Genomic DNA, 13,608 nt, shown 5'->3' on the forward strand with positions numbered 1-13,608 from the left:
TTGTCTTTTTTGGAATAAATTTGATGAAGTTAACTAATATTTGAAAATTATGTTCCATATTTGTATTTTATCATCATTTATGAAACGTAAAGTTCAGCTTGATATTATTTAATTGCCGGGAACAAGACAATATTGTCTTGATCCAGGCATTTTCCAAGTGGATAAAACCTCTTGAACACCGGTAGTTGGTTTCGAGCTGGCTACATGGAGTTTCCCGGATTTTCTTCGGGATTATAACACCTAAATAGGAACCCGTTTCCCTTTATAAGTCCTTCCACGATACGGCCAGATAACTGAGCGGTCAAGACGACAGCCTACCGCTCTGTGGGACCAGGGAGCGAATCCTGACGGGTCGAAAAATCCCCAGGAAATTTTCGGGGGTGGTCCGTCAGAATATGTCGGGCATCACCACCCGGCCGTTTCATTGTGGGCCGGAACCCATAATGGACTTGCTAAAAGAGGCCTTCTTAGTGCTCGGCGCCCGACATATCCACACGGACCACCTCTCGAAAAATTCCTGGAAAATTATCCATCCGTCTGGATTCGAACCCGGGTCCCCAAGAGCGGTAGGACGTCCAACGGTTAAAATCGAATTTAAATTATTATTAATAGCTTATTGATAAATGAGAAATCGAATCATATTGAATAAATTCAAGTTTGTCAGTCAATAACGTAACTAAATGAAATTATTTGGCTTTTCATGTGTCACTTGGGTGGCGGCATGAAAGTGAGATGCGTTCTCATAGGGAGAGGCCGAGCTGGAGGAGCGGTTTTGCTTGGGAAAAAGATTTTTCTCTCATTAGAATGGGTTTCTACCCATATACCCAGAAAAGTGTATGTTGATAATAAAAATAAGAATTTTAACGATTATTTATATATTAATAGGCGAAGAGGATTCCCGCCTTTGTAAAAATTCGGAGAAAAAGTATAAAAATAATCAATTATTTTTATTTCGGATAAAAAACCGGAATTGAATATAATATTAAAATCGTATAATTTCTATGATATATCATTAAAACACGTTGTAAAAAAAAATAAACGCAACATCATCCGCCATTTTGTAAGAATCCATTATCCGCCTTTTAACGTAAAAAAATAGCCAAATGCCGGCCATGTTTAAAACGAGAAAGCAATCTTAAACTAACATTTTCGGATATTTCTATTTATCATATAAATATTTTAAACGAGATTTTAACGTAAGTTACATAAAAAAATTTCGATTTAATATTTCTAAAATTTCAAACTAATTCGTCCGATCATCGATAATCTTAACCATTTTTATTGTATTAACATTGGTCACTCCAAGGCGGATAAGGGATATATATTAATATTACAAAAAGCGTTATAAGTATTTATAATATAAAAACAAGATGATATATTATAAACGGAAATGTCGTTAGCCATAAAGATTGTTTGAAGTAATAAAAGGAAAGACGTAAGTTTTGACCTCGGATGTTGTTCAATTTCACTTTGACCTACCGGACTTAACACTTCGATCACGAGTTCGTCTTCGTTTATATATAAGTAAATAACCGAATTAAACAAATATCATTTGTAAATGCTTCAAATTTTAATTAAGTATTAAGCCTAAATATCACATTAACCTAAATTGCCAAATATATACATATATACATGTAGGTGTTACTTTTAGTTAAATGGTGTGTGTAAGTGTATATAAAAAATTAGCTAAAAGTAATCTCTACTAAATTCCTTTTAATTATTTTGTCTGCAGATTAGTTTCCTAATTTTATATTGAAGGTGATGAATATGGTTTGATTGGGATTATTATGGAAATGTTTACATTTGTTAATCTAAAGGAAAATCAATGGGCGGTGACAAGTTATGGTTTTATGGGGCCCGGGTATGTTTGTATTATGAGGCCCCGTGTGCGGTGTTGAATTTTTCCTGGCGGAAGGATGCTGAGGGAAATATTTTCTTACGAAAGATTGGTTTGTAACCGCCTGTTGATGGGGGCCCTGGACAATTGCCCTTAGGATAATGTGCCAGCATTACGGGAAATGTTTGGTTGATAAAAAATTTACATTTCTTTCTTTCTATTCCGTTACGTTGTGTAACCGAGGAAGGTCGGCAAATCCGATCGAAAACTTTCTTTATTCTTATTAAATTCGTTACCAGATTTATAATGATGTAAGTTTTTATGAACTGTTTAACTCCGGTTATTTTTGAATTTTGTGGTTAACATTTGGTTGAGTTTAGATCAAAATTTGGTGTATATTTATTAAAAATTTAAGTTTTTTTGCTCTTAATAGTATTAGGTAACTGCTGGAGTAGGATTGGGAAAACTATAGCCCGCATACTCAAAGTGGCATATGGGGAAGATCATCTGGCCCGCTACATATACAGTTTTTAATTTCGAATTTATCTTAGTCTCGGGTTTTTATATTACTGTCATCTTCTTATATTTATTATGATCAAAGTGTATTCGTTTGATTTCTTTAAAGATAGTTATTCGAAGTCTAAAATGTAAGGATTTTTAAAGATGATTACGATTACTGTACGACACACAGAATCAAAAAGATTGCCATCACTGTGCTACGGTGTGTCATTAGTTCATGTTTAATGATCACTGACCTGAAGAGGATCATTAAATATGATCAAAAATGTTCGTTTTCTCAGTTTAATGCTGCTATATGAGGTTGTATGTGATTGAAAGATACCCGTTTAGAGATTCGGATTACTGTTTTCATTAATCTGAACGTATAAATGAGTGTACCGTTAATGCGGATTGATATTAGAAAGCAGTAACCCCTATATGTGTAAATATTTGGCATAAAACTTCATGAAACGTAGCAAAATGTTGTAAGTAAGTTTACAAAGTAGGTTTGTTTTTTATTTTCAGATAACCAACACTTGTATTAAAAGAAACATTTTCAGTCAAATATCTTCCTTGGTTTACCATAATCCAATTAACAGATTAGAATAATGAAGAATGTTCTAAATTCTAATTTGTTAATCGAGTTATGGCATGTCAAAGATGATCGGAAACTTGGCCAAAAACGTTTCTTTAAATAAAAGTGTTTACTAGAACAAAATATTTACTTTGTTTACTTTGTAAATGCTCGAATCAGAGTAAAATTTTAAATACTTTAAATTCAGTTTAAGTATTAACTTATATATAACCTGAATTTTTTTTGAAAAATATATAATAGTTTCTTTGTATATATATAGATTATATTTTAATGATTAATGTTTTATAGATTATGTACAATTTAATTGATAAAATTTATTTTGTTTTTATTCATATTACGTGTTATCTTAGAACGAATTTGATATTAGCAAGATAAATGGTAAAAATTCTTTGTGTGCCTGTCTGTTCTCTGTACACTCCTAACCTTTAGACCATTCTGGACCAAATTTTTCAGAGTCACTCTCTAGGATTTTGTAGAAAATATAGACTATAATCTTGACATTTCCTAATTTTATTCCCTTTGTTATAATTTGTGATAATTTAAGTTTAATGCATTATTATAGATGTAAGCATTGAGTAATAGGCCTAATTAATGAAAACACCATATAGTCTGTGAATTACTTTCTCAGGAATGATTTCAAAAAGTATAGGGTTTTCTGGATTTTGAAGCTCTACCGAAATATTGCTATTGATTTGAGTTGGCCTAAAATAACCAGACTTTTAACATTGTTTTAATTTTAACTTTGTTCTTATTACTTTTTACTAGTGCAATGCTGGGAAAATTTACTATTGTACAATAAACAATAATGTATTGTACTATTGAGCCATATTTACATTTATGTGATCTGCTGAGCTGTTTGAAATAATCTTAAATCATCGGTATACTACATTGAAGCTTGATGAATTCGTAAATTATGTATTTTTGTAAATCATGTGTTATATACAGTAAAATCTTGTTAAGTGAAGGTGCAAGGAGTAAAAAATTCCCGACCTCGAGTCAGTTTCGGGTTAACAATTTTAATACTCGATTTTCTCGTATTTTTCTCTGGTCATCAATTTCCTGTTATCAAGTTGTTTCTCAAGAACTTTATTGTAGAATAATTACAAAATTGTATACAGTTTATAGAGCTTTTGAGGGCATTGTCAAGGTGCTTCCTTGTGTCCCAATTAAAATACTGGAAACATACAGTATCAGTAAAAGGATGTTGACTCAAGGTTGTAATGGCATGATGTTATCCTCGACAGTATATATCTTAATCATCTGTATTCACACAGAATATAGAAGAAAATGAAGATTGCAAATATATTCAGGGCAGAGATACATAGAAAATTAGGTTTGCGTTAAAAGTATGAAAAAATTTGATTCATTGAGACCAAAAATCCTATGTACTATGTCCGAAACTTGTCGACGGCTTTGAGTTAATGCAGTTCGACTTAGCAAGGTTTTACTTTATAAGCGCATAATTAAAATGCAGTTAAATTGTGTCAGTTTAACTGAACATTTTAAAATGGAATTAAAATATTTAATAAAATGTATTGCTATAATGATCCCAACGATCACCTAAATATTTGGGCTATAATATTAGGCGATCGTTGGGATTACTATATTAACTCTTTGGGCTTTGAGATGTGTATTATATTTATATCACGTATTGCTTATAATAAATTATAATATGTTAAATTTATTAATAATGAAATATCAATTCAAGATATTCTTAGACTGTAATTAAGCTACTGATTATATCGAAATTCTAGAATTTGAGTGCAAGACAGATGGATAATTTAAATTACGTAATTTCATATATAATTATAGCCCAAAAATCTGGCATTACTATTTGGATATTAATTTATTTAAATTATTTAATTATATATTTCCAAATTGTTCAATTATTTTCATAATTGATTTTATTTCTTTTTTTGGAATTGATTTAAAATCTAAATTAAAAACATAATTATACTTTTATTATAAAATTAATAATTAATTCCTTAAATTGTTGTTCCTTAAATCTATTTTATTCTCCTGGTTGTTACGGAGTAGAACAGGAATAGCAAAGTAATTGGCAAAATTTTGACCCTCTGGTATTTTGCATTTCTCAATGTTTTGAAACTTCAGAAGCCCAACAATGTGAAAAAAACCTGTATAAATTGTCTGTGTGGGTGTCTATTTTGCATTATAACTCAGGACTGGAGAAACTGAAAGTATCAAAACTTAGTTATTTCTAAATATGAAACATTTATATTATTTTTATTTATTTATTTAGGGTAAAGTTTAAGAGAGTTGTCTGTCTTGCTGACAGACTTAGCCCTTAAGGAAATGAAAGGAACAAAGAGTTAGAGAGTAGGGGGTAGGATAGAAAGTGAAATCAGAGGGGATCACATGAGTCACCTAAACCCAGCATTATTAAAAGAAAAAAAAATACAAAAACATAAAAATTTACAATTGTGGCTACTTTGCCAACAATGCGATTGTGAAAGTAAACATTTAAACAATTAAAGCTTAACAATTTGATAGTATTTTCATTATTTACACAATATCAATTCTGTTGTATTGATCCAGATGCTATTCTGACTGTCTGTCAGTCACTTCTTGAGATGTCAGTGTCAGTCTATTGTTCATTGGGTTATATTCTTGTTGGTTTTGTTCCTTTTTTCCTTTGTTGATGATAGCTTTCTTGTTGCTTTAATGAAGTTGCAAAGATGTCAATATAGGGTTCTGTTTTGAATCAATTCGCTCTCTTTTGGTGGCCAGTTAGATATAGCTATAACACACTGTGTTTGGAATTTCTCTCGTTGGTGTTCATACCTACTACATTTGTAGAAATAGTGAGAGACATCATCTGTTTTGTTGGTATCGGTGTCACACTTATCATATTTTTTCTTGCCGAAGTGGAAAAGATATGCATTGGAATTTCCGTGTCCTAGCAGACACGTGTGAGCTCATAGTTGGGCCTCAGATGGTTATATGTCTGTCTATTGTTGGTTGTTGGTATGAATCTGTATAGAGTTCTCCCAGTTGTGGAGTGTTCCCACTCCTCCTGCCATTGTTATTCGACTATTTCCTTGATATTGTTCTTGACAATAGTGAGCAGTATTCTTTTATATGTTGTTGGGATTTTTTATTGTGGCCCTCTTTGCCAACTTATTCGCCAACTCATTCTCCTCGTTTCCCTTGTGTCCAGGGATCCACTGGAATTTTATTATTTTATTTTTACCTAATTTCGGGGCCAATTCAATAAGTTCCTTGGCCAGTTGTGTCCTTCCGTTTTGATTCCTCAGTGTGTGGATCACGACTCTGCTATCTGTGTATACGTTTATTAGTCCCTTAAAATTCTGGGGTTTATTGTCTATGTGCTGCAAAGCCTTGAAGACTGCCCAGAGCTCTGCTTGAGTAATCGTGCAATACTTAGTTATTTTTAAACTCACCTGGTATGTTTTAAAATTTTTTGGGTCATATATGACTATTCCGGCTCTGGAGCCTTCTGCATTCTTTGATCCATCCATAAAAATTTTCCATGTTCTCTTTGGTTGTTATGTGTTTGATCTATGTCTGCTTTATAACTGTTCTCTTCCATTGGATGTCTAATTGTGTCCATGTTTTTCATTGTTCTTTCCAATTGGTTAACTTTTATTTCTTGAATAAGTTCACCAATGTCCAATGGTAATTTTCCCTTTTTGATTTTGTCTTCTATTTCTTTGTTGTTTAAGCTATTAATGCCTTCCTTTATTAGGGACCATTCCCACACGAGTTGTTTGGCCCTGAGGTCTATTGGTAAGATATTTGTTAGAACCAGCAGTGCATCAGTTGAGGCCATTCTGTAAGCCTTGCAAATGTTTATCATGAATTTCCTTTGTATTGATCATAGTTTTCTTTTCGTTTCAACTTTGTTTGCTGATTCGCCCTACACTTGTACATCGTATAGGATTGCATGCTCGATCACCACTCTGTATATCAATCTTGCTGACCCGTGGTTCAATCCCCAGACATTTCTAGAAATTTGCATGAGTGTGTTACTTTTCTTGAGCATTCTTTGGTGGATTTTATTTATGTGTCCAGCTGAGTTTCCTGTCAAAAATGATGCCCAGGTATCTCATCTCGTTCACATTTTTGATTTTGTTTCCGTTGATATATATTCCAATTTGTTTTTTAAGTTGTCCTTTTTTGAACACACCAGGATCTCACATTTTTTATAATTTATTTCCAGTTTATGTGTTTGACTCCACTTGTTTATCTTCTCCAGAGCTGTGTTACCTTCCTCTGCTAGCTAGGCAGTGGAGTGCCAGAGCATCATGTGTCATATCTGGATTGAGGAATGATTTATTGGAAATTTTACTGATTATTATCATTTACAATTTATTTAAAAATACAGTCAGACTCTTAAAATAAGCCTTTTACTTTTTTATAATCTATATATATAATCGAGACAAATTGATAATAATAATAATAATAATAATAATAATAATCAGCGCAGAGCCCAAACGGTTAGGAGTTGAAAGTTGAAATTTGGTACACAGTTAGGGTACGTCACGAGAACGCACACTAAGAAGGGATTTTTCGAAATTCCTCCCCACGGGGAGAGGGACAGGATTAAGGCTTAACACTTCCATCAACAATGGAAGTGTTAAGTATCAATAGAAGTGTTAAGTAACAATGGAAAACAAGAGAAGGCGACGTGCAAGATTTACGGGCGCTGGAGGAAAAAAAAAAAAAGTAATATGTTAGAACATATTCGATTTTCAAATTTAAACAGATTAATTCGGTTTTTCTCGACTTTTCTTCTTTAGAACATTCGATGAAAATCGAACGATATAATCAGAACACGTCGTGAAAATCGAACAATATTACAATATTCGATTTTCAAATTCGACCTTTTATTAAAAATATTTAGTTTGTTGATGAAATTACTCTTTTTCTTCTGTGACTATAACGTAATAATCTTAATCCTCGCTATCATTACTTTTGCCCGAGCAACGCCGGGCCTATCTGCTAGTAATTAATAATACAGTAAGACTCCGCTTAACGCTGATTCGATATAATGCGGTCTGCTCGAAGCCTAAAAAAAAGCTAAAAATTTATGCTGATTTAAATTATCATGGCATTTCATAAATTCAGGTATAATATGATTATTCCCAAACCAATCAGCAAAATGTGGCAATTCGTTATAGCATTGTATTTCCCTTAAATCTGTTTGTTTTGTGCAATTTTGGAAAAAATATAACATCATGGATGCCATAGGAAATATCAACTTGGCCTGGCAGAATTAACTGATAAATGCACAAACGGGGTATAGAAGAAGTTATGGCTGCAGATATCCAAGAATTCTCAATGAGAAGAGCCTATTGCTGTATCGTTAGGTTGACCAAATTGTCAACCTAATTGATACGGCAGGACTAGGAGATGTACACGAGCAGGATATTGAGGAGTTACTGCAGGTTTCTTGTGAGAGCCTTACCAACAACGACCTTCAAGAACTGGCAGAACAAGAAATTTGTGTAGAACTGGAAAATAGAGATTCTGAAAATGAAGAAACCAAAGAATTTCTATACAGATTTCCTTAGTAAAAGTTTGGTAACAATAACTGAAATCGTTGATCAAATTGTAGTGAATGATCCAGATTTTGAAAGGAGTGCAAAAACAAAACGAGGCATTTTGGATGAGATCTTCTGCTACTGACATTTGCTTAAGGAAAGAAAAAAGCGACAAATGAAACTTCACAACTTTATTGCAAAAAAATAAGAATTTCAGAAGAGCCAGGACCTTTGTCACAAAAAATGAACTTTACATTTCTGCGTGCATACATTTATGTGTTACTTAACATATATTATTATATAAATTAATATAAAAACAACTTAAAAGTAAAGTAAAATTTGTTTATTTTTGGTCGCTTGTTCCCCTATCCCTATTTACTCTATGTTAAAATGACCTCGTTTAACGCTGTTTCGTTTAGCGCTTTGTCATCTAGGAACGCATCCCCGCGTTAAGCAGAGTCTTACTGTATAAATATTATTTTTAAATAAAATGTAATAACAAGTGGCAACGCACATAACTTTAACTTGTAAATTATGAGTGCTGAGAAAGTCATGAAAGAGGCTTGCCAGCTTTTTTTTATTTTAATAATTATTCATTTTTAGGATATACAGAAAAATGTGATTTGTAAGTGTATATATAGCAGACACAGATTGAAAAAGCTGCTGAGATTTTGGAATCTTCAGTAAATCAATAACATAATGGATTAATGAGTCAATGTTTAGTCACATAGTGCCATTGTTATTGATAATATACTAAGCTACTCTGAAGAACTTTTTATAGCTACCCTGTCAAAATCTCTTTCAGGATATAGTTTATACTTAAAAGTAATGTGTGTTGTTTAAATATATTACATGCATAAGAGTCAGTCCCTGATTTTTGACAGCAGAAAATGTATAAATTAATAAAATTTTTCAGTCTAAACAGTTGGTTACATTATTCATGGCATGTTATAACAAGTAGATGTTAAATGTAATATTGTAATGGACAGTATATAATGCTAAAATCGTAAAAAATAAGTATAAAATGTAGAATATTTGTTGATATGTAGATGCTTAGAATTCTTTTATAATTTGTTCTGTGTGATATGACATACAGAACAAATTATGTATATTACCCTGCAAAGCGCTTTGTATATAAGACAATTCAGCAACTTTGGCTTTAAGTTAGCTACTGCAGTGCTAGTACAACAAAGTTTTGAAGTGCTATAAATAAAATTTAAGATGGCTGTCATGACTGCAAATTATTCACAGAATTTCTTATACTGGAAAATACTATTGTTAGCTGCCTCTGATTTTATAACATCATCTGCAATTCCTCTTCTTATATGACTAAACATCTTGTATTTGCAAATAACAAAGTGACAGTAGAATTGATTTCTTCAAAAGTGGGAATTATTTAAAACAATCTCAAGCATCTTTTACCATCAGAATACCTACTGTACTTTAAAAGAGTTGTATTGTGTATTGTTTTTGAATCATTAATAGAGCAGTTATCCACAGTTTGTCAGAAACATCTCGTGTGTTGTTATAAAATTTAAAAAAAGAAAAAATCTAAGTACTATTCGTCTCTTTGCTTTTTAAAATAACCACAGAGTTTCAATGTTGCTGACGGCATACGGTAATGGTTGATGCTTTATTATAATATATCGGGTTTTTCATAGTGTTATATTTTGTTTGCGTAGGCCTATGTGTTTTACTTTATTTTTGCAATATACCCCATCTGAACTATATTTGCAACTTGTTTAAGTGTTGCATAAAATCCTCCAAATAAAATGTTTACAATAGTAATTTGTAATCTTTTTTAATAGTTAAATTATCTCATAAAAGTTTTAAATTATCAGATTTTCTCTGTGGTAGGAATAAGTTTATAAGTTTCATCTTACTTAGAAGTTAACATTTTAAGATTATAAAATGGAAATAGTGAAAAGATTGAAGATTTGTCAGACCTTTAATTAACCAAAGGATATTAAAGATCATTTGAAAACGGTATCTAATGAAAACAAAGCACAAGAAATCATACCATTTTGAGAATAAAAGCATATACTTCTTTAGTAATAATTAAGGTAGAAAAAAGTAAATTTTTGTGGTACTGGTATGTTTATTGTATCCCTAATAATAATAATAATAATACAGGAAATTCTTGTTAATTCAAACTCGGATACTTGAAAATCTTGTTAGTCCGTAACTGTACTTTTGTCTTGGCCAGGGATATAGAGATTTACATGTTAACGACTACAATACAACTACAAAAAATTTGAATTTAAAATTTTGTCTGAACTGTGATATGGGTATGTTAACTCATTCATTTAGATCAGTGGTTTCCAAACTTATTATGCCCACGGACCTCTTCTCATAGCAAAAACCTGACCATGAACCCCAAGTGAAATAACTCTATACAATTGCATTATAGCAAAATTTCAAATTTAACTTTGATGTCTTGGATGGTGAATGGTGACGTAAAAATAAAATATAAATAAAACATTTTTATACTTAAAGTAGTATTTATTCAAATTATAAATTTTGTTTTAAAATACAAAAGCACATTATTTTTTAATGAGATGAGTGAATCTGATGAGATGATATGAGATTATTTATGTTCGGCTCGATGTTTGTAACATTCTTAAGTTTCTGTGAGTACTAATTTGCAGCCGATTTCTTTTTTTTGTGATGAGGGTTCATAACTGCACTAAATCCACATTATACTAAAGAGGAAGACGTGAAACCAATCAACAGCTTCTGTACAGTGGCCCGTAATGCAGGATATAAAATTGGTATCTGTTTTTGTAACTAGAATTTGTGGTATCCTTGTTCAAACATTGGTTTCAGCTCCTCATTTGTGGATAATTCAATAAGTTCCTCTGTATTAGTATGGCTTCATCTGTTTGTGGGTCTACTTGCAAAAGGGTCTAACACCCAATCAGGGATGCCCAAGTGAAGAATATCTTCAAATCTTTGGCTGAGGTCAGAATGAAGAACCGTTAAGTGTTGACAATAAACAAGCAAATCATCATCTTGTGTTTGCAATTTTGAAAAATTTGGAAACTGAGAGCATTCTCCTCTCCCCAAGTTTTGTTTGTATAAAAAATGTTTTGCAACAAACGCAGATATTATACTTTTAGTTTTGATTAAATTTAATTGGTCATCTTGTAACTTCAAATTGGTTTCGTTAAATTTGGCAAATAAGTCAGTCATATGTGCTATGTCATTTTTTGAATTAATTAAATTGAGCTGCAAATCTTTGTCTTTGCTGTCCAGGAATTCCAACACTGAATCAAAGAGTGCATAAATTCGATTCAAACATGTACCTTTAGATAACTAACGAACTTCTGTGTTAAGTAGTAAACGATTATAATCTTCATAATTTTCTAAACAAAGTTGAGCAAATAGTCTCTCATTTAAGGCATTCCTTTTGATTTTATTAACTGCCTGAATGACATAACGTAGTGGGTGAGCCATGCAAGTGTTCACTAAGGTTTTTGGCGACTAAATGGTGTCGGTGAATGACACAATGTACAGATAATATATTCGGTTTAGCTTGTTTCAAGTATGCCAGAAAGCCTTGGTGTCATCCTACCATTGCCGGAGAACCGTCAGTAGCAACAGAGAGGATATTACTCAAGAGTATATCTTTTGCATCGAAAAATGTTTTTAATTCATTAAATATTGTTTCACCTTTTGTATGTTTCCAAACATTTGGCAAATAACAATTGTTGGGGAATATTCTCATCTTATACAAATCTTACATAAGCTAAAAGTAATGCTTCATTTCCTGGCAAAGTTGCCTCATCAAGCTGTGTAGAGAATTCAGATGTTTTTAAGCACTCACATAAAGAATTTTCTACGGACTGAGCCATTTCGTCAATCCTTCTTTTCACCCTATTATTACTCTGTGGAATTCTTCTTATAATATCGGAAGCTGGTTTATGCAGCATGGTGCGTACTACCTCACTTACAGCTGGTAGAATGAGTTTTTCACCAATGGTGTGCGGCTTTCCGGACTTTGCAATCAGTAAAGAAATGTTATAAGAAGTACGTAGTCCATCGTCGTCTTGCTCAGATATTGTCGCAAAGACTTGTTTCAATGACGGTGTTTTCAAATATTTTTCTTTGATTGTTTTAAAAAAATTAAATCTGTATCTTTTTTGTTACTATGGACTTTTGTCAAATGTTCCTTAAGCTTAGAAGGTTTCATTGATTCGTTTGACAAAGTTTTATTACATAGAAAACACATAGGTAAAGTACTGTTTGTTGATAACGGATCAAAGCCATATTTTAATTATTCAACACTATATTGTCTGCATTTTTTCTTTGGCTCACTCATATTATTATCTGTAAAAAAGGGCACAAATTTAAGATACAAGAAAATAAAACAAATTATTTCTTTGGAAAAAACCACTATTTATTCATAAAAACTTCTGTTTCTTGTTTTTTGCAAAGAAATAATTTATTTTAATTTGAAAATGGAATAATACTACAAAGTAACACTCGAATCAATTAATTATTTTAATATATAAGGGTAAAATTTTAAGTAATAATAAATAAATAATAAAGTAAAATATTGGTAAATATTATATAATAAAACTATTAAATAAATTAACTTTAACAAAAGTATTGTGGTTGTATTCCGTTCCATTTCGTTGATCTTTACGGCTTTCGGAATTCTGCTTTAAAACCTATTATAAAACCTATTTGGCAATGTATGAGGTTCTCACTGGACATGTGCTGTTTACCTTCACATCTATATTATTATTCTTATTAATTGTTAATTAAAAAAATAGCATTCTGTATAAGTATCCACTTACTATTTGCTTAATAAATTTCATCAGTTACATGGCATTTGACACATTGTATAGATATATGTAAATCTCGGATAATTCGAAACCCTATAATTTGAATTTTGAATTTTCTCCTTCTCAAATCCCTCCTTAAATCAAAATAGATTTTCAGCCTCAATGAACTCCTTATGTATTATAATGTACCTTTCCTACTCCTAAAGTCAAACAAAATTTCATGTATCTTAATGTTGTCTTCCTTAAGTTGAACTAGTCGAGTTCGGCAGGTGCACCTAAGTTCTGCAAATCCTTCCAATACATTGCCTGTTTAAGTGGTTTTAAAACGGATGGGTAAATGAGCCAACGACATCAGAGTTGCCA

At 31.8% G+C, this 13,608-nt stretch overlaps 1 protein-coding gene across 3 annotated transcripts in view; it reads left to right on the forward strand.

The window, feature by feature from the left end:
* Positions 1 to 1,068: 1,068 nt before the first annotated feature.
* Positions 1,069 to 13,608, forward strand: part of LOC136987823 (CCR4-NOT transcription complex subunit 7-like) — a 34,327-nt gene continuing 21,787 nt past the window's right edge. Inside the window, exon 1 of one of the 3 annotated variants that reach the window (XM_067285567.1) lies at positions 1,069 to 1,196. The gene's annotated coding sequence lies outside the window, so the exon portion shown is untranslated. Of the gene's footprint in view, positions 1,197 to 1,273; positions 1,525 to 13,608 lie in introns of those variants that run through there. The other 2 variants (XM_067285565.1, XM_067285566.1) reach the window with 2 other exon arrangements.

Source organism: Centruroides vittatus, unplaced genomic scaffold (assembly GCF_030686945.1).
Source record: "Centruroides vittatus isolate TY-2023 unplaced genomic scaffold, ASM3068694v2 scaffold_2802, whole genome shotgun sequence".
Lineage (NCBI taxonomy): Eukaryota > Metazoa > Arthropoda > Arachnida > Scorpiones > Buthidae > Centruroides > Centruroides vittatus.